This window comes from Hevea brasiliensis, chromosome 8 (assembly GCF_030052815.1).
Source record: "Hevea brasiliensis isolate MT/VB/25A 57/8 chromosome 8, ASM3005281v1, whole genome shotgun sequence".
Classification (NCBI taxonomy): domain Eukaryota; kingdom Viridiplantae; phylum Streptophyta; class Magnoliopsida; order Malpighiales; family Euphorbiaceae; genus Hevea; species Hevea brasiliensis.
This window is the reverse complement of record NC_079500.1, coordinates 29,136,837-29,159,393: the sequence shown is the minus strand read 5'-3', so window position 1 is coordinate 29,159,393 and position 22,557 is coordinate 29,136,837.

The window sequence follows — 22,557 nt, the reverse complement described above, 5'->3', positions numbered from 1 at the left end:
ACAAATTTTATAAAAATTTCGGCAGAGTGCCATCTGTATTTTGAGAAAACAGTTCTTCAAATACCTGTAAAAAGCACTTCCAATTATTTATCTCAACCACTTCTTCAAATTCACAATCATCCCAACCAATTTCAACATCATTTATCAATTTCCAAAAATTTAAATCCACAATTTCCAATATTCAACATTCATCAAAATACCATTAATCAATTTCATTCAATTTAAAACAAAATACTTCCATTCATATTTCATTAAAGATAAAATAATTTATATACATCATTACAAAAATTGACATTAAAAGAAATTCAAACTAAAATTTATTACAAACTTTATACAAGCTGCTCAAGACCAATTTTACATGTCCATACATTTACGTACATTACATACATCAAAATAAATTTTTACAGTTAGGGTATAAAATATACCCGATAACTTCAAGCAGGTAGGTCCTCAATCCTCAAGAAATACTCGCTGCTCCTCTAGTCTCTAAATCTGCGACAGCAATAACAGCCATCGCTGAGTACTAGGACTCAGTGGTGCACAACATACTAAAATAATCTTTATACAGAATTTAAATCATATTTATTCAAAAATTGGACTGAACATGAGAATTAAATACAAAACATGAGTTATGAGATTTTAATCCAAACAATTTCATTTTGAAGTATCAAAACCAATTTCATAAAACCCACAGTTATATCAGGCCATTCAAAACAAATATAATCTCAATAGCCAGAGGCTAAGGAGAAGTCACATCACAAGGCTAGCTAACTCAAATATATGGATATCCATTCAATTTCTTCTTCTACTGGCACACACCTCAACACTTTAGCCAGAGAAGGAATCAAAATTCGAAACTGATTACCCCCACTAGTCATGCTAGTGAGGTGTTCAAATATATGGTCATGACACTGTGGTTTCAAAACTTATCTTAACAATTTACTAAATATTTACGCCATCTCAAATATACACAAATAACTTTCAATAATTTAAATCAAAAGCATAATAAATATTTCACCACAATGATGTCACAATTCAATATTTCAAATTATTCAAAACAATATGCAGAAGAAATTTACAGAAATTCTACGTTGTGCACAAACCTTATATGAGTCGCCTTTTGGCCTTGATTCGACACCTCGAGTTACTTCCCGGTATTCTTTTCCACTGAAACACACAGTTTCACAGTGTTTCAGTATAATAACTTAGCATAAATCCAAAAATAAATTTAAATTCACTTTTACCTAGCTTTAATGTGCTAAACTTGACGTTCTTTAAAATTTGTGTTTTGGGATTACTATTCACGATACTATTCAAGTCAATTTGTTGACTTTCTAAGGCTTAATAGGTATGGGAATTCCAACTTCACCCACATACCACATTTTGGTAACTAACTTTTTTGGTTTTGGTTGTTTACTCAAATTCTAAGTCTTTTAGGCAAATTTGCAAATTTTCAGTTTTGGTGTCTTAAGTTGCACTGTTCCATTGGTCATTTTTCTGTTAGAATTTGGCAAAACTTTCTCCATAACAAATGTTCCCTATTGTCTTAACTTTATTCTCCTTTTTGAATCACTCCATTTGGAGTTTTGTAGCTCAAGTTATAGCCATTTGAATCATGGCTGCCGGATTGGACTTAACCCAGATTTTCTGGGCAATTTCTGGTTCTGGCAGTTTTAGGTCACCAAATATGGGTGGCCAAATGACTTGGTTAAGGGCATAATTTGGGTTTATGTTCTTCATAAAAGTTTTAGGTCTATATCTCAGCTATCCACTGGTAAAATTTCAGGTCAGTTAGACCTAACTAGCCCAAGTTATGGCCAAATGAACAAATATTCATTTGGTTATTTTTGTACAGGTCAGATTGCAGAAATCCGAATTTGGTCAATTTGTTCACTAGGTTTTGGTCACTTTTTGGGCATGATTCCTAAATGAAAATTGTGTCATTTTGTGTCTATCTTCATTCCCAATTGGTCTCATACCAATTGGACTTGTAAATTTTCAGTTTTGGTCCCTCAAAGAGACCTTGGTCCTGTTGCCTGCAGCATGACCCTAAGCAACCCGAATTTGCATTTGGTTCCAACACTTCTAACATACTCCAATTGGTCTCAAATGACCATTTCTCACCTCAAACCAAGTCCAACACACCATTTAACACATTCTCACATTATTCTTCAATTTTTCACATGTTCAAAACCCTAGCTACACCCAAAGTTCAACTTAATACAATTTAAAGTGAGTATTTATGTTCTACACACCTAATTCACCTCAAATAACCATTCAAAACCATCAAACTCATTCATATCAAACCCTAACCCTAGTTGGATGAATTTTTTATTTGGTCCCTCAACAATTATTTTGTTTGATTTTAAGTTAAACTCTAAGTTACTTAAACTAGAACATAAACATTTAACTACAATTTCCAAGTTTAGATGACTAACCTCAACTTTGATGTTCAACCTTCAATTTTTTTGTAACACCCCTAAGTTCGGTAGTGCGTTCTGCTGCTCTGGTGACTAGTGTTGTCCGGACAGCTAGGATGCCAAGAACCGTACTTCAAAATGGGTGAGGAGACATAAAATAATGAAATACAAGAAAAGGAAATACAAGAAAAACAAAGGAAAAAATCATAGCAAAGAAATGTAACCAAGTTAAGCGAGCCGAAAAACCTAGCGATGGGTGACCGCACCGGGAAGTCACGGCGTGGACCGTTGACTAGCCCTGGACTGCGGGGAACCCTGAAAAATATTTTTAGGACTTAAATAGACCCTTGTTGAAGAATAAATATCATTAGAAAGATCAAAGAAAAATTAAATAATTAGTACAAAGAAAAGTGAGAAATCGAAAAACAGACAAAACCCGGTAATACCGAAAAATCGGGAACGTAACCCGAACAGGGGCATTATGGTCATTTGACATCCCGAATTGTCTTTTGACCTAAATGTCCATTAAAAATAAATAGTATTACACTTAGAAAATAAAATGAAAAATTAATTTGGTGGTACCTAAATAAAATAGCTAAAATCATGGGTTAATTGTGGAATAAGTAAAAGTTTAACTTATAAAATGATTTAATTTTAAGTGGACCACTAAGGGGATTAATTAAATACTTAGTGGGACAAGTGTACACTTAAAATGCAGCTGAACTTCATCTTCCTCATTTTAGATTTCAACATTGCCGTGAGTGAAGGGAGAGGAAACTCCATGGACGTTTTGCATGAGCTCACTTAACCTCCCCATTTTCAACTCCAATCTCTTAGGTTCCTTCATGAAAAATGGTCTACACACCACAAGGAAGATATTGATACCAATTTTGGGAAGTTTAAGCAAGGTTTAACAAGCTCCAAGCATAAGGTAAGTTCATAATTTTGAGAATTACTTTGTTAAAGTTTATGTGCATGTTATGGGTATTGGTTTGGTGAAGGAAAATTTTGAGTTTGAAGGGTTATTGTTGTTGTCATTTTGGACAGCCATGGTCACGTTTTTGATGAGGAAATTGTGCATATAATTGTTGAGAAATAATGTTGTTCATGGTGATTTAGTAACCTAGTGATTTAATGCATGTATATATGGTGAATTATGCACTTTGATGGGAATTAGCATATGGTACGGCAATGTGATGTTGATGAGTGATTTGTGGCAGCTTGTGGACACTTGAGAAATGGTGTATATTGAAGGAAGTGTGGGCAGCATATTGACCTAGAAGGATGGATGTTATGTATGTAAATTAATGTTGTAAAGTGTATGTAAAGTTTGTAATGTTTAGGTGTGTTTGTAATGGTACTTAGGAATTGTGATTGTGAATGATAATTGGTGTGTTGATGGTGATTGGAATCTGCCCAAAATAATGCTAATGTAATGTAGAAAGTGTGTTGGTAATGTGCCAAAACAGTTTGGTAGGGTATGGAAGTGAACCTTGCAAAGGTAAGTGTGTGTTTGAAGTTGGGGTGTGAAATGCATATTGAGGGCAGTGTATATTTTGGTCTATAACCTTGAATGTGTAACCTCAATTGGTATGAGACCAATTTGGGGTGAAACTAGGCACAAAATGTGCCAACTTTCATTGAGAAACCATGCCAAAATTCTGCTTGCAAGGTGACCTAAAAATTTGACCAATTCGGATTAGGTGTAATTAGGACCTGAAAAATGACCAATTGGGCAGCAGTGAGTGTTTAGGCCATAACTCACTCAAACCAGGTCCAATTGACCTGAAATTTTGACCAAGAATAGTTAAGACCCATACCTATAAGTCTTATGAAGACACCAAAGCCCAGAAATGACCATAAGCAAGTCAAACAACTTGCACAAGTTCGGGTCCAAAAACTGGCCGAACCAAAATTGACCAATTTGACCTAAAATTGACCTAAAATGGTACCAATTGACCAGCAATAGTGTAATGACCATAACTTGGTCTACTTAACTCGGATTGACCTGAAATTTTGCACCGCATGCAATAAGACCTAGATCTACAAGTTTGTAGTTTTGACCGAGACCCGAAAACCGAGGGAACTAGATCGTCCGGTTAGGTCAAACCAGTGTTCCGGAATCCAGCAATTTGCATTAAAATGCACTAAGCAAGGAAGTGACTTTGGTAAAACATACCAAATCTAAAACCTTATCGAATGTGACATATTAACGACACTAAAACCTAATTTACCTAAAACGCAATGAGGGTCGGTATATTAGGTGACTTAGTGAATAATTGAGTTCAGTGCATTATTTACCAAACACCATCGATAGAGACAATTTAATTTGGTACTGAAACACTTCGAATTGTGTTTCTCAGTTAACAAGGACTCAGCAAAAGGGAAAGAAATACTGAGTCAGGACCAGAGACAAATATCGAGGTTTGTACAACGGCTATTGCTTTTGAATTTTTCAATTGAAATAAATATTGAATATTTGTATATTATTGTTTTAAATTGTGTTTGTGCACAACAACTGTTTCTTTTGAATTATTTTCAATGGAAATAAATATTGACTATTTGCATATCATTGTTTTAAATTGTGGAAATGTGTTTGGTGGACACTTATTGATTGAAAAACATTGTGAAGGGTTTGAAACTGTGAAAAAGTGTTTGAATGGTATTTGATGGATACTTATTGATTGAAAAGCACTGTAAATGGTTTTTGTGGAAATTGAAGTGAATTACGAATTGTGTTGCCATTTTGTGAATGAAATTATAACTTTGAAAATTTATTGGATTCTTACGGATCATTTGAATAAAATGTTTGGAATTGTTTTGACTCACAATTGGCATGACACTGATATTATGTTCCTCCTCCATTAATGGGGTGAGTGTGATTATTCCTCCCTCTTTGACTTATCGATGCAGGGTGAGTATGATTATGTTCCTCCCTCTTTGACTTCCCAGTCTGAGGTGAGTATGGATGAGTTCTCATTATATAGCTAGCTTCCTCCCTCATTGATTTCGATTATTGGGGTGAGCATGTCTTGTCGTGGTGTACAACACGGCATATATGGAAAAATTGTGTCATGGCCTAAATTGTGTTATAGATTGGCAACACTGTATTCTTCAGTTATTTGATCGAATTGTGTTATTATGTATTGTGAGATTGTGAAATTGATTTAAACTCTTATTGACATATACTGTCTATTGAATTCAACCATGATCTGACTTATTGAAAATTATTGTGATATTAACAAATGGAGTTTAAATTCTTGTTGACATTTATTGTCTTGAATTTAACTATGATTTTAAGTATCCACTATTGTTATGATTTATGAATTGTGATTTAAAATTTGTATTTGGTAAATGTTGTGCACCACTGAGACATTGTCTCAGCGATAGCTTTTTATTGCTATCGCAGGTAGAGAGACAGACAGGGCAGCAGGCTAGGCTGCTAGTATCGCCAGCGAGAGATTTTTGGGTATAGTGAGTATACCACATGTGGCATTTTATACTGTAATGTATATTCACTGTATGTATATTTTGTTCTTGGTTTTGAGCAGTTGTAAATTTAAGTTGTACAGTAAAGTTGTAAAATAATTATGAGTTATTTGGCTTGTAAAAATTGTGTTATATCTTTGTATCTTAGTCTTTGAAAATCACTGTGGATTTGACTTGAGAAATGTGTTGTGTTGATAAAAATGTTGGAGTTGAGATTTGAAAATATATTGAAGTGCTTTTTACAGGTTTTCTGAAGAACTGTTTTGTCCAAAATACAAATGGCACCTTGCCAAAATTTTTGCAGATATTCCAAATAAATCAAATGAGTTAGTTGTTTCACTTCAGTTCACCAAAGTCTTTCACACCTGTAAATAGTGCTCACCACTGTAAAAGAAGTAAGAAAAGTTTTTAAAATCCCTTGTAGTGTATTTAATGGATTATCGATGAAGCGGAGTTGGTAATTCATTAGGTATACTACGGGATCATGTTATGCCTTACAGAGGGGTAGGGTGTGACATGTTTTAGTGGTATCAGAGCAAAGTTTTTAAATTCTGTTTTCACCTGTCATTTGAATATTCTTTCTTCACAGTACAACTGCTCAATATCATTGTTTGATACATACAGTACATTACATTATAAATATGCACTAACAGGAGGAAATCTCCTTGTGTTATTGGTTTAGGAGATCTAAAATCCTCGCATTGACTATGGAAGAGGGTGATCGTTCAGTCGATCAATCTATTGAGGCTGAGGTGCAAGGGGATGCCCCATGCCTACATAATGTCAGTGGTTCAGTAGCACCAGCCCCTGCAGTACCGCAGTTCTCTGCTCAGTTCGCTCAGCAGACGGCTGCAATGTTCCAACAAATGGATGGTAATGTGCCTACTCAAGTCCCAATACAGACACCGGTGGTACAACCACAGTCTTCTGCTAGACAATATGACAAATTGATGAAGTATGGGGCTACAGAGTTCAAGGGGACAGTAGATCCTCTAGAGGCAGAACAATGGTTAGAGAGGATGGATAGGGTATTCAAGAAACTGCATTGCACAGAGGAGCTTAGATTTGAGTACTCAGTATCTTTGCTACAGGGGGATGCTTATGACTGGTGGAAAACCATCCCCCACAGTCTGATAGAACCTGCAGTGCTAACATGGAATGACTTCCTCAGGGAATTCAGGCAAAAATATGTCCCTGATGCTTATGTAGACCAGAAGCTGCAAGAATTCCTAAGTCTGAAACAGGGGGGCAGATCAGTGGCTGAGTATGAAAGGGAATTCTCCCGCCTAAGCCATTATGCAGTAAGTCTACTTTCTACCAAAGAGGAGAGATGTAAGAGGTTTGAAACCGGCTTGAAGCCTAGTATCAGATTACAAGTGGTCGGATTCAAACATAACAACTTCTCTGAACTTATTTCTCAAGCACTAGAATTAGAAAGAATTGAATCTGAAGTGGCTCTTGAGAAAAAGAAATCAGAGAAGCGAGAAAAAGAGGAAAGTCGTGAGCAGAGTTCTAGTGGTCCTACTGGAAAGAGGAAAAACTTTGGGGGATACGACAGAGATAGTAAGAAGTCCGGTAGAGATAGATCTTTTGGACAGAAACCACCTCGATCCGATCAGCCAACTCAACAGAAACCCAGAAATGCGCTGTCAGATCGACTTTGTGAAACTTGTGGTAAACCACATAGTGGGGTATGTTATAGAGCCGTAGGAGCATGCTTTAATTGTGGAGAGACTGGTCATTTTGCTAAGGATTGTGTAAATCCGTGTCGTTCGGATCATTTACTACACCAAAGGGATCAACCCAAGTTTCTACCCCAAAGAGTTCACCATCAGTTAGTAGAGGCAAAGGTAGAGGTAGGGGTAGTACACCTAGAAGTCAGACTACTGTGAATCAGCCAAAACAGGGTGATGCTTCAACGAGAGTATACGCTATACGACAGAAAAGAGACTGAGACTTTTGACATCATTGCTGGTACTTTCTCAATTAGCAACTGAGATATATATATGTATTGTTTGACCTGGAATTTTCATATTTTTACATTAGTGTTAGAACTATATGTTCGTTGTTATTCGTTCTGAGAGGAATAAATTTTGACGCATTAGTGATTAGCCCTTAAGATAAGGATTGTGATAATAAGTGAAATTAGTTTTGAAAGAGTTTATCGGCGAAAAGTATTTTCTAACACACCATAAATTATAAAGCTAATTAGTGAGCCTACTTAATGTAAGGCAAGAGGACGTAAAAGTAAGATGCAGTAATGGAATTGCTCTAGATGAGGGCAAGGAGGTTACTGTTAGAAATTGCTAATGGATATTGTAATCAGAATAAGATTCGAATATCAGTGAATTCAAAAAGAATAAAGGATAACAAAGTTTGATATATTGGGATGTATCGTAGTAACTATGCAATGTTCTTGATGTTTATCGTAAGTGCAGATTCTGATCGACTTGAGATTATTGTGTAGAGCTACGTACTACCCGATAGTACACCTAGATAAGAATAGTTGCCAACGGCATCTGTTTTGGTATAGTTATGCCATGACAGAATTTAATTGTTAGAAATAAGTTTGAAAATCCTACTTAGGGATCTAAAACTCAAAAGTTAAAATATTGAAAGGTTATAGTTCAGTACAAAAGGAAGTAAGTTATAGAACATTGACAGATAAAAAGAGTTATGGAAGTAGAGACTTGAACAGTTGATTCATATGTAACAAAGAAATATTCCGAATGTGAGGAAGACTATGGACTAGAATGGTCAGAGGACCAATGCCTGATGAATGATTCTAACATGACCTCAAGGGTCATTCAAGAAGGAACGTGAGCTGAAATATTAGACAACATAATAGTAAGAGGAGATTGGTGTTATCCAAACAAAGTAAACATTGTATTAGATTGTTAAAAGTCTTACGATCATATAGAAAGGAGAAAATAAACGTATGACTATTGTAAGATGACTACTGGGTAAAATTTCGTGGACGAAATTTATTTAAGGGGGGGAGAATTGTAACACCCCTAAGTTCGGTAGTGCGTTCTGCTGCTCCGGTGACTAGTGTTGTCCGGACAGCTAGGATGCCAAGAACCGTACTTCAAAATGGGTGAGGAGACATAAAATAATGAAATACAAGAAAAGGAAATACAAGAAAAACAAAGGAAAAAATCATAGCAAAGAAATGTAACCAAGTTAAGCGAGCCGAAAAACCTAGCGATGGGTGACCGCACCGGGAAGTCACGGCGTGGACCGTTGACTAGCCCTGGACTGCGGGGAACCCTGGAAAATATTTTTAGGACTTAAATAGACCCTTGTTGAAGAATAAATATCATTAGAAAGATCAAAGAAAAATTAAATAATTAGTACAAAGAAAAGTGAGAAATCGAAAAACAGACAAAACCCGGTAATACCGAAAAATCGGGAACGTAACCCGAACAGGGGCATTATGGTCATTTGACATCCCGAATTGTCTTTTGACCTAAATGTCCATTAAAAATAAATAGTATTACACTTAGAAAATAAAATGAAAAATTAATTTGGTGGTACCTAAATAAAATAGCTAAAATCATGGGTTAATTGTGGAATAAGTGAAAGTTTAACTTATAAAATGATTTAATTTTAAGTGGACCACTAAGGGGATTAATTAAATACTTAGTGGGACAAGTGTACACTTAAAATGCAGCTGAACTTCATCTTCCTCATTTTAGATTTCAACATTGCCGTGAGTGAAGGGAGAGGAAACTCCATGGACGTTTTGCATGAGCTCACTTAACCTCCCCATTTTCAACTCCAATCTCTTAGGTTCCTTCATGAAAAATGGTCTACACACCACAAGGAAGATATTGATACCAATTTTGGGAAGTTTAAGCAAGGTTTAACAAGCTCCAAGCATAAGGTAAGTTCATAATTTTGAGAATTACTTTGTTAAAGTTTATGTGCATGTTATGGGTATTGGTTTGGTGAAGGAAAATTTTGAGTTTGAAGGGTTATTGTTGTTGTCATTTTGGACAGCCATGGTCACGTTTTTGATGAGGAAATTGTGCATATAATTGTTGAGAAATAATGTTGTTCATGGTGATTTAGTAACCTAGTGATTTAATGCATGTATATATGGTGAATTATGCACTTTGATGGGAATTAGCATATGGTACGGCAATGTGATGTTGATGAGTGATTTGTGGCAGCTTGTGGACACTTGAGAAATGGTGTATATTGAAGGAAGTGTGGGCAGCATATTGACCTAGAAGGATGGATGTTATGTATGTAAATTAATGTTGTAAAGTGTATGTAAAGTTTGTAATGTTTAGGTGTGTTTGTAATGGTACTTAGGAATTGTGATTGTGAATGATAATTGGTGTGTTGATGGTGATTGGAATCTGCCCAAAATAATGCTAATGTAATGTAGAAAGTGTGTTGGTAATGTGCCAAAACAGTTTGGTAGGGTATGGAAGTGAACCTTGCAAAGGTAAGTGTGTGTTTGAAGTTGGGGTGTGAAATGCATATTGAGGGCAGTGTATATTTTGGTCTATAACCTTGAATGTGTAACCTCAATTGGTATGAGACCAATTTGGGTGAAACTAGGCACAAAATGTGCCAACTTTCATTGAGAAACCATGCCAAAATTCTGCTTGCAAGGTGACCTAAAAATTTGACCAATTCGGATTAGGTGTAATTAGGACCTGAAAAATGACCAATTGGGCAGCAGTGAGTGTTTAGGCCATAACTCACTCAACCCAGGTCCAATTGACCTGAAATTTTGACCAAGAATAGTTAAGACCCATACCTACAAGTCTTATGAAGACACCAAAGCCCAGAAATGACCATAAGCAAGTCAAACAACTTGCACAAGTTCGGGTCCAAAAACTGGCCGAACCAGAATTGACCAATTTGACCTAAAATTGACCTAAAATGGTACCACTTGACCAGCAATAGTGTAATGACCATAACTTGGTCTACTTAACTCGGATTGACCTGAAATTTTGCACCACGTGCAATAAGACCTAGATCTACAAGTTTGTAGTTTCGACCGAGACCAAAAACCGAGGAACTAGATCGTCCGGTTAGGTCAAACCAGTGTTCGGAATCCAAAGAATTTGCATTAAAAGGCACTAAGCAAGGAAGTGACTTTGGTAAAACATACCAAATCTAAAACCTTATCGAATGTGACATATTAACGACACTAAAACCTAATTTACCTAAAACGCAATGAGGGTCGGTATATTAGGTGACTTAGTGAATAATTGAGTTCAGTGCATTATTTACCAAACACCATCGATAGAGACAATTTAATTTGGTACTGAAACACTTCAATTGTGTTTCTCGATTAACAAGGACTCAAAGAAAAGGGAAAGAAATCGAGTCAGACCAGGAGACAAATATCAGAGGTTTGGGCACACCGGCTCTTGCTTTTGAATTTTTCAATTGAAATAAATATTGAATATTTGTATATTATTGTTTTAAATTGTGTTTGTGCACAACAATCTGCTTTTGAATTATTTTCAATGGAAATAAATATTGACTATTTGCATATCATTGTTTTAAATTGTGGAAATGTGTTTGGTGGACACTTATTGATTGAAAAACATTGTGAATGGTTTGAAATCGTGAAAATTGTTTGAATGGTATTTGATGGATACTTATTGATTGAAAAGCAATCAGTAAATGGTTTTTGTGGAAATTGAAGTGAATTACGAATTGTGTTGCCATTTTGTGAATGAAATTATAACTTTGGAAATTTATTGGATTCTTACGGATCATTTGAATAAAATGTTTAGAATTGTTTTGACTCACAATTGGCATGACACTGATACTATGTTCCTCCTCCATTAATGGGGTGAGTGTGATTATTCCTCCCTCTTTGACTTATCAGTCTGGGGTGAGTATGATTATGTTCCTCCCTCTTTGACTTCCCACCGAGGTGAGTATGGATGAGTTCTCATTATATAGCTAGCTTCCTCCCTCATTGATTTCGATTATTGGGGTGAGCATGTCTTGTCGTGGTGTACAACACGGCATATATGGAAAAATTGTGTCATGGCCTAAATTGTGTTATAGATTGGCAACACTGTATTCTTCAGTTATTTGATCGAATTGTGTTATTATGTATTGTGAGATTGTGAAATTGATTTAAACTCTTATTGACATATACTGTCTATTGAATTCAACCATGATCTGACTTATTGAAAATTATTGTGATATTAACAAATGGAGTTTAAATTCTTGTTGACATTTATTGTCTTGAATTTAACTATGGTTTTAAGTATCCACTATTGATATGATTTATGAATTGTGATATAAAATTTGTATTTGGTAAATGTTGTGCACCACTGAGACATTGTCTCAGCGATAGCTTTTTATTGCTATCGCAGGTAGAGAGACAGACAGGCAAAGCAGTTAGGTCGCTAGTATCGCCAATGAGAGATTTTTGGGTATAGTGAGTATACCACATGTGGCATTTTGTACTTGTAATGTATATTCACCGTATGTATATTTTGTTCTTGGTTTTGAGCAGTTGTAAATTTAAGTTGTACAGTAAAGTTGTAAAATAATTATAAGTTATTTGGCTTGTAAAAATTGTGTTATATCTTTGTATCTTAGTCTTTGAAAATCACTGTGGATTTGACTTGAGAAATGTGTTGTGTTGATAAAAATGTTGGAGTTGAGATTTGAAAATATATTGAAGTGCTTTTTACAGGTTTTCTGAAGAACTGTTTTGTCCAAAATACAAATGGCACCTTGCCAAAATTTTTGCAGATATTCCAAATAAATCAAATGAGTTAGTTGTTTCACTTCAGTTCACCAAAGTCTTTCACACCTGTAAATAGTGCTCACCATCAGAAAAGAAGTAAGAAAAGTTTTTAAAATCCCTTGTAGTGTATTTAATGGATTATCAGTAGACGGAGTTGGTAATTCATTAGGTATACTACGGGATCATGTTATGCCTTACAGAGGGGTAAGGTGTGACATTTTTTTTCTTCTTTTCTTCTTTCTTTCTTGATCAATCTTCTTCTCAAGTTGGTCTAACAAGTTTTAATGGGGAATTTGGGGACAAAGTGGGGTTAGGTAGTTGGAAGAAGCTTGGTTTCAAGCTTTAATGGAGTTTTCTCCAATGGTGAAGTAAGGGAGAGAAGGGTGGCCGAATTTTGGAGAAGGAGATCTGATTTTTTTTTTCTTTTTAATGTATTTTTAAGTCTTTAATATTGCTTTTGACTTGGTCTAATTTTGTGGGAAAATTTTAATTTAATTTATGACATCATAATAGTGAGCTAAGGTGATGTAAATAAAGTTGTTTTTTCTTTTCTTTTTTTTTTCCATGTTTCTTTAATTTAATTCTTGATTCCGAAATTTTCTTTTCTCCAATTTTATTAAACAGTTAGGTCAGGAGTCAGCTCTGGGGGTGAATTGATCAAATTGCCCCTCGCCGGTTCAACCCGGTTTGAAAATAATTCAATATTTCTTCTGGCTCCCTGACCTAATTATTTGACTGGCTTAACAATTCTTTTTCGTGATTTTCTCTTTTCCACTGTGTTCGCAATGGTCCTAAGGACCGTGGCGTCACATTTTACGGTTCGAAATTTGAGTTTAAATCGACTTCGTAGTTGTTCCCGAGAAGGTCACCCATCGCTGTGACTCTCGACTCATTTAACTTCTTATGTTCTGTTTTTCTTATTTATACTTAACTGATTGACAATTACTAATTATTTGTGTTTATGGCTTATCTAGTTGTCTTAGATGTGGTTCTAATCTCCTTAATTATCCGGACCGACACTGGTCACCGGGATAGTGAAATATACCAGTCTATACAAATAGGGGTGTTACACAATATCTTAGACCTATCTTCTCAAGATGCTAGTCTAGCTGAGTCTGTGACATAGGCTTAGTGAATGGATCAGTTGGATTTTCAGCTGATGTTATTTTCTGCATGGCTACATCGCCTCGTTCAACTATTTCTCTGATAATGTGGTAGCGTCTTTCTATGTGTTTAGATTTCTAGTGAGACCTTAGTTCCTTAGCCTGTATGACTGCTCCATTATTGTCACAGTGCAATGGAATTGCTGACTCAATGGAAGGAACTACTGTAAGTTCTATCATGAATTTCTTTATCCAAACAGCTTCTTTTGCAGCATCTGATGCAGCAATAAACTCAACTTCGGTAGTGGAATCTGCAGTCGTGCTCTGTTTGGAACTCTTCCAACTGACTGCACCTCCATTACAAATGAACACATATCCAGATGTAGACTTTCTATCATCAATATCTGATTGAAAATCAGAATCAGTATAACCATCCAATTGCAAGTCTCCACGTCCATAGATCATGAATAAATCCTTAGTTCTTCTTAAGTACTTAAGGATATTCTTGACAGCTATCCAATGTTCCAAACCTGGATTGGATTGATACCTGCTAGTCAAACTAACAGCATATGCGATATCCGACCTAGTACACAACATTGCATACATTAAACTTCCAATAGCCGAAGCATATGGAATCCTGGCCATTTTATCTCTTTCTTCAAGTGTCTTTGGAGACATCTCTTTAGAAAGGTGGATACCATGTCTCACTGGTAACAATCCTCTCTTGGAATCAAGCATGTTAAACCTCTTTAACACCTTTTCCAAGTATAGACTTTAGGATAAACCAATTATTCTTTTCGCTCTATCTCTATAGATGCAAATCCCAAGAATATAGGTTGCCTCCCCTAAGTCCTTCATGGAGAATGTATTTGACAACCATACCTTTATAGTTGTCAACATACCTGTGTCATTACCCATCAACAATATGTCATCCACATATAAGACAAGGAAAGTGATAGCACTGTCACTAACCTTCTTATATACACATGGCTTATCCTCATTTTTTATAAAACCAAATGATTTAATGGCTTCATCAAAACGGATGTTTTAACTCCTCGAAGCTTGCTTCAACCCATAAATGGATCGCTTTAGCTTGCATACCTTGGAACCATCTTGGGATTCAAAACCCCTAGGTTGTTCCATAAAAATGTTTTCTTCAATGTATCCATTGAGAAAAGCTATTTTGACATCCATCTGCCAAATCTCATAATCATAGTATGCAGCTATTGCTAATAGAATCCTAATTGATTTAAGCATGGCAACAGGCGAGAAAGTCTCCTCATAGTCCATTCCTTGCCTTTGGCGAAACCCTTTCGCTACTAGCCTTGCCTTACAGGTCTCTACCTTTCCATCAGAACCAATTTTCTTCTTGAAAACTCATTTGTTCCCTATAAGTACAATACCTTCAGGTAGGTCAACAAGATCCCAAACTTGATTTTTATTCATGGAATCAATTTCGGATTTCATAGCATCAATCAATTTTGAAGAGTCTATATCTAATATAGCTTCTTCATAGGTAAGTGGATCATCTCCATGATCTACTTCTTCATGAGTAGACAACTCTTAGTCTTCTTCATGAAGGAAACCATATCTCACTGGTGGGTGAGATACCCTGGTTAATCTATGAGGAATAGCCATAGATGTTTCATCAATGGGTGTAGGTTGACTAGATGGATCTATATCCATCTGATCTGTTGGTTGATCAAAATTCTCCAATTCCAACTCTATTTGCCTTCCTTTGTCTCCTTCTTGAACAAACTGTTGTTCAAGAAATGTGGCATCTCTACTTATCACAACCTTTTGTGAAGTAAGCAAATAAAAATAATATCCAAAACTATCTTTTGGATATCCAACAAATCGACCTTTTTCTGATCTGGTTTCTAATTTATTAGTGTTCAGCTTTTTGATATAAGCTGGACAACCCCAAATCTTAACATGTTTAAGACTTCGTTTTCTTCCATGCCATATCTCATAAGGTGTGGAAGAAACTGATTTTGATGGAATCCTATTTAGAATATACAAAGCTGATTCTAATGCAAATCCCCAAAAGAAGATTGGCATATCAGTATAGCTCATCATAGTACGTACCATATCCAATAGGGTACGATTTCTCCTTTCAGATACACCATTCAGCTGTGGCATTCCTGGAGGAGTTAGCTGGGAAACAATGCTGTGCTCTCTCAAGTATTCATCAAATTCAATACTCAAATATTCACCTCCACGATCTGATCGAAGAGCTTTAATACTCTTTCCTGTTTGATTTTCTACTTCAGATTTAAATTCTTTGAACTTTTCAAAGGATTCATATTTGTATTTCATCAAATACAAATACCCAAACATTGATTTATCATCAGTAAAGGTAATAAAATAATGAAAACCGCCTCTAGCCATTTTCTTAAATGGACCACATACATCACTATGTATTAGCTCCAAATTATTTTTAGCCCTTAGCCCTTGTCCAACAAAGGGTGATCTAGTCATTTTGCCCTGAAGGCAAGATTCACAAGTTGGAGTAGGCTCAGAGCCCAATGAGGATAGAGTCCCCATTTTCTCTAATTTTGTAATCTTATCTTCTGCAATATGACATAACCTTAAGTGCCAAATATATTTTGAACTTGAGTTGGTTTTCACCATGGCATTGCATTCATTTAGATCACTTGCATTCATTTTGTGTTTGTCATTATTATCCAAATAATAAAGACCATCATTCATATGACCCGAACCAACATATTTATTTTCAAAATAAATATTGCAAACATCATCTGTTAACTGAAATTCATACCCATTTCTAGTCAAACTAGATATAGAAATGATATTCTTAAAAGCATCAGGTACATATAAAATATTATCCAAACATAAAACATGTCCAGACATGTAAAAAGATTTAGATCCTATGGCTAAAGCTTCAACAGTTGAGCCATCGCCAATCCGGAGTCTAACATCTCGAGAATGCAAGCTGCTCCTATTTGCTAGTTCCTGCATATCATTAGAAATGTGAGAACTGGCACCAGTATCTAAAACCCAAGTTGTAGATGAACTATGAGTATCATCAGAATCTAAATAACAAGATATGGACATACCTTCCGAAGGTGTATCCTTCTTGTCCTTCAGAGAAGCAAGATACTCTAGGCAGTTCCTTTTCTAGTGCCCATCCTTCTGGCAATGGAAACACTTTCCTTTGCCTCCATCAGCTTTAGTCTTCCCTTTCTGTTTAGCTATTTTCTTAGAAGGACTAGGAATCTGAGGTTTCTTTTTCTTATTGCCCTTCTTCTTGTTGGACTTTCCAGCAGAAGAATATGCAATCAAAGCAACTTCTTTTCCTTTATTGCCTGGCATATTCTTTTGGGCAATAACCAGCATGTTGAGTAAACCAGCTAAGGTGCATTCCTGTTTAGTCATATGGAAATTTGTCACAAAATTCCCAAAAGACTTAGGAAGGGACTGAAGGATCAAATCCGTCTGTAATTGGAAATCCATGTTCAAATCAAGATGTTCCAATTGCTCAACTAGCCGAATCATCTTATGGACATGATCCCCAACATTTTGTCCTTCAGACATCCTCATGCGGAACAGCTGCCTAGATATCTCATACCTAGCATTCCTGTTGTGCTCACCATATAACTCTTGTAGGTGAAGGAGCATCTCACTCGCACTCTGTATGTTCTCATGCTGCTTCTGTAACTCATTACTCATGGAAGAAAGCATATAACACTTAGCTCTCATATCATGCTCCTTCCACTTGTCCAAAGTTTCATGTTCCTCTTGAGTGGCCTATGGAGGTAAGGGACCAGGAACATTTGAATCTAAAACATATCCTATATGTTCAAGGTTCAGGACAAGTTTCAAATTTCTTAGCCAATCAGACAGATTAGGTCCTGTCAACCTATTGCGATCAAGTATGCTTGCAAGGATATTGGATGGTGGTGGTTGTTCTGTGCTCATTATTATCAGAAAATTAACTACAGAAAATAACCAGATTAATTAATAAATGTATCAAGTAATTAATCAAAATGATTATGGTCTTTTAATCAAATTGATCCTCCCACTAACTTAGCGAATCCTACACTTTCAAAGTAGAAAATGGAAATCCTAGTTAGATGGATTTCTAGTGGGTGATTGAATTCTTATAATTCTATTGATCATCCTCAGGTACATCCATTATTGGAATTACAATAAACTATAAGTGAGCAACTCCTTGCTCATCACATCTCATGTGAGGTTCAATCCTTTACCTAGCCCCTAATGCTCAAAATCTCAAGTACATCCATTATTGACTTATCTTGCATTAGTTATGTTGATCCCATTGAGCCAGTAATTATGCAAATAATTTTAATGTCCTTAGGTACATCCAATATTGGCCACTAAACCATTTACATATTTATAACATCTCATGCTTAACAATTATTCCTAAGAAAATCTCTTAAATTAATTGCATCTTATGCAACTATTTAAAATTTCTTAAAATAATTGTCCCAATGGAGGGCCCATGTTATAATTACTTTAATTATAGCATTTTCAACTTAATCATTTTTGTCACACCCTACTCCTCGTAAGATGTAACATGTTCCCGTAGTACACCTAATGAATTACCGTACTTCACCTACCGGTAACCCATTAAATATACTACAAGGGATTTTAAAATAATTTTCGTTCATTTTAAAATTGATGGGTAAAATTTTTTTCAAGTTTGAAAAACATTTATTTAAAGTCCAAACATAAATTAAATTCTTATATATTTAAAATCTCTTGCAATTTTTACAAAAATTTCAGCAGAGTGCCGTCTATATTTTGAGAAAACAGTTCTTCAAAACCTGAAAATAGAAACACTCCCAATATATTTCTTAATCACAACTCCATTTGCAACCACCAAACTTCAAATCAACAGCAATAGTAACACTTCAATTCAAAATCCCAATTTCAAATCAAGAAGTAATATCTCAAAACATTTCATCACTCATGTACATTGCATTTTAAATCATTAATTTATAATCATAAGTTAATTTACAGATACAAAATCTTAAAATTAATATTATTACAATTTTATCTGTACAACTGCTCAAATTACAGAGATACATATGCATACTATCATATTTACATCAAACTAAACTTCCAGGGTATAGACAAATATCCGTACAAAAATTCTTCAATTGTGCTCCTCTCTAACTGTAGCAGCTCACTCTGCTGCTATGCTCTTTTCTCTATCTGCGACAGCAAGTTAAAGCTATCGCTGAGTATATAAATACTCAGTGGTGCACAATAAAGCATAAAATGCATAATATAAAACATTATGAACAAATCATCATTCAAAAATCTCATAATCGCATTTCACAATTTTTTTTTCTCAAATCACATTTATAACAAATCATAATTTTCAAAGCTTAATATAGCACAACTTAATCAAACAATTTAATAAACATAGTGTTGCCAAACAATAACATAACTTAGGACATGACACAAAATTTCCGAACATGCCGTCTGTACATCACGACAAGGCATACTCACCCCACTAATCAAAATCAATGAGGGAGGTGGCTAGCTAGCTAATGAGTACTCATCCAAACTCACCCCTCAGACTGGAAAGCCAGAGAGGGAAAAAAGTGATCAAATATCAAACTCACCCCACAAGTGGAGGAGGAACATATTAATATTGTCATGCCAAGTGTGAATTAAAAATGATTTAAATTAAGTTATTCAAATATTTTATACAATTCACAAATCATATTTCATTCTAAACTTTTCGTTTACAAAGTAGGCAACACACTGTTTTTCAAATAATATTTTCAAAGCCATAACAATCAAAATTATTCACAACATTTATTTCAAGAATTGTCAAGTAGAAACAAAGGATTTTAAGTTTGTTGTGCACAAACCTGATGTGAGTCGCCTCTAGGCCTTGACTCAGTCCCTCATACCTTTCGAGTCTTTTTCAGCTAAAACACAAAATTTATAGTATTTCAGTATCTTATTTCACCATAAATCCAATAATTAATTTATAAATACTTAATTCTAGCCCAAATATGCTTAAACTAACATTCTTGGAAATTTTTATTTTGGAGTTACTATTCATGGTACTATTCAAGTCAATTTGTTGACTTTTTAAGGCTTAATAGTTATGGAAATTCCAACTTCACCCACATACCACATTTTGGTCACTAAATTTGTTGGTTTTGGTTGTTTACTCAAATTCTAAGTCTTTTAGGCAAATTTGCGAATTTTCAGTTTTGGTGTCTTAAGTTGCACTGTTCCATTGGTCATTTTACTGTTAGAATTTGGCAAAACTTTCTTTATAGAAAATGTTCCCTATTGTCTTAAGTTTATTCTCCTTTTTGAATCACTCCAATTGGAGTTTTGTAGCTCAAGTTATAGCCATTTGAACCATGGCTGCCAGATTGGACTTAACCCAGATTTCTGGGCAAATTTTGGTTCTGGCAGTTTTAGGTCACCAAATTTGGGTGGCCAAATGACTTGGTTAATGGCATAATTTGGTTTGTGTTCTTCATGAAAGTTTTAGGTCTATATCTCATCTATCCACTGGTAAAATTTCAGGTCATTTAGACCTGCCTAGCTCAAGTTATGGCCACATTGTTCATTTGGTCATTTTGTACAGGGCAGACTGAGATTTTCCGAGTTTGGTCAATTTGTTCACTAGGTTTTGGTCACTTTTTGGGCATGCTTCCTAAATGAAAATTGTGTCATCTAGTGTCTATTTTCATTCCCAATTGGTCTCATACCAATTGGACTTGTAAATTTTCATTTTTGATCCCTCAAAGGGACCTTGGTCATGCTGCTAGCAGCATGACCACACTCAATCAGAATTTGGCCTTAACTCCAACCATTCCAACACACTTCATTTGGCCACAAATGACCATTTCTCACTTCAAACTAGGTCAAAGACATCATTGACAAATTTCTCACATTTTTGTCTCTAAACCCTAATGTCCAAAACCCTAACTACACTAGTAATTATATTTAACCAAATCCAAGTATCTCAACATCACCTCTACATTCATATAAGCTTGCCTACACTTATAATCCAATCAAATTCATGCACTACCATATCAAACCCTAGCTGATCAAAATCCATGTTTAGTCCTCCAATAATTAATTTCATTTCATTTTAAGCATATTTATGAGTTCTTTATACTATAAATACATTGATTAAACTAAAAATTTGAAGTGAATTTACTAAACTTGAGTGTAGAATTTTCTTTCCCTTCAAACTTCTTCCTTTCTTCTTTCTTTATTCTTCAATCACCTTTTCTAGTTGCCAAAACAAGCTTTAACCATGGTAGAATAATTTTCTACGGAGAGATTTTTGTTTTTTCAAGCTCAAAGATGAGCTTTCATGGAAGATGAAGTGAGGGAGAGATGAAGGAGAGAGTTGGACGGCAATGAAGAAGATAATCTCTTTTTTTTTTTCTTTCTTTTCTCTTTTTTTTTTTATCTTATGGAAGACCAAAATATCTAATTAATTAAATATATTAATTATTATAGTTATGGCATCATGCATGATGTCATCTCCCTTCACTTTTTCATTTTCTTTTTTTTTATTTATTTTCTATTAGTTCTTTAATTTAATTCTAGACTCCGAAATTTTCTTTTCTCTGATTTTATTTGACAGTTAGGTCAGGAGTCAGCTCTCGGGGTCAATTGACCAAATTGCCCCTTGCCGGTTCAACCCGGTTTACAAATAATTCAATATTTCTTTCGGCTCCCTGACCTAATTATTTGACTGGCTTAACAATTCTTTTTCGTGATTTTCTCTTTTTCACTGTGTTTGTAATGGTCCTAAGGACCGCGGCGTCACATTTTACTGTTCGAAATTTGAGTTTAAAACGACTTCGCAGTCCTTCCTGAGAAGGTCACCCATCGCTGTGACTCTCGGCTCGTTTAACTTTTTATGTTCTGTTTTTCTTATTTATACTTAACTAATTGACAATTACTAATTATTTGTATTTATGGCTTATCTAGTTGTCTTAAGTGTGGTTCTAATCCTCTTAATTGTCCGGACTGACACCGATCATCAGAACAGTATAATTTACTAGACTATGCAAATAGAGATGTTACAATTTTTTTGGAAGATTTTATGGTCATCCTAATTACTATTAAGGTCTCACTTTGCACATTATCCATTTAGCATGCATATATCATATACTGCATACATTCACATACATCTCATGCATTCATAGACAATAAATAAATATGGTATGATCATGGACTTTCTAAGGGATTCAATTATGAGCCACCAAGAATTGAATCAGGGCATTCCTAGGTGCATTTCATTCAATCATTTTACAAGAGTTGCTGAAGTAGTACATAATCAACACTTGATCTTGAATTCCTCCCACTGGTCCCACCAATGCTCTTCACCTCCTTGAACTTCTTGCAATCCAATTACATAGTAATCCTTGGCATACCAAGAAGAATTTACAATAACTTAAATAAATGAAATTACAACCCAAAAATTATTACAACCTTAATAATACATGCCCAAAATAAATTAAAATAAATTAATTAATTCACAATCCCAATGAAACATAAAAGAGATAAATTCAAATACATTGGTCTTTTATAGTGCATGATCATCCATCATGCATATCACTATTTAATAATTAAATAAAACATACATACTTAAATTAAATTGAATATCTCATATTCAACTTAAAAATTCAGATTTGAATATGATTCAAATAAATTTAAAAACTCATATTTGAATCTCATTCAAACAAATTTAAAAATTCAGATTTGAATCACATTCAAACAACCTTAAAAATTCAGATTTGAATCACATTCAAACAATTTTTAA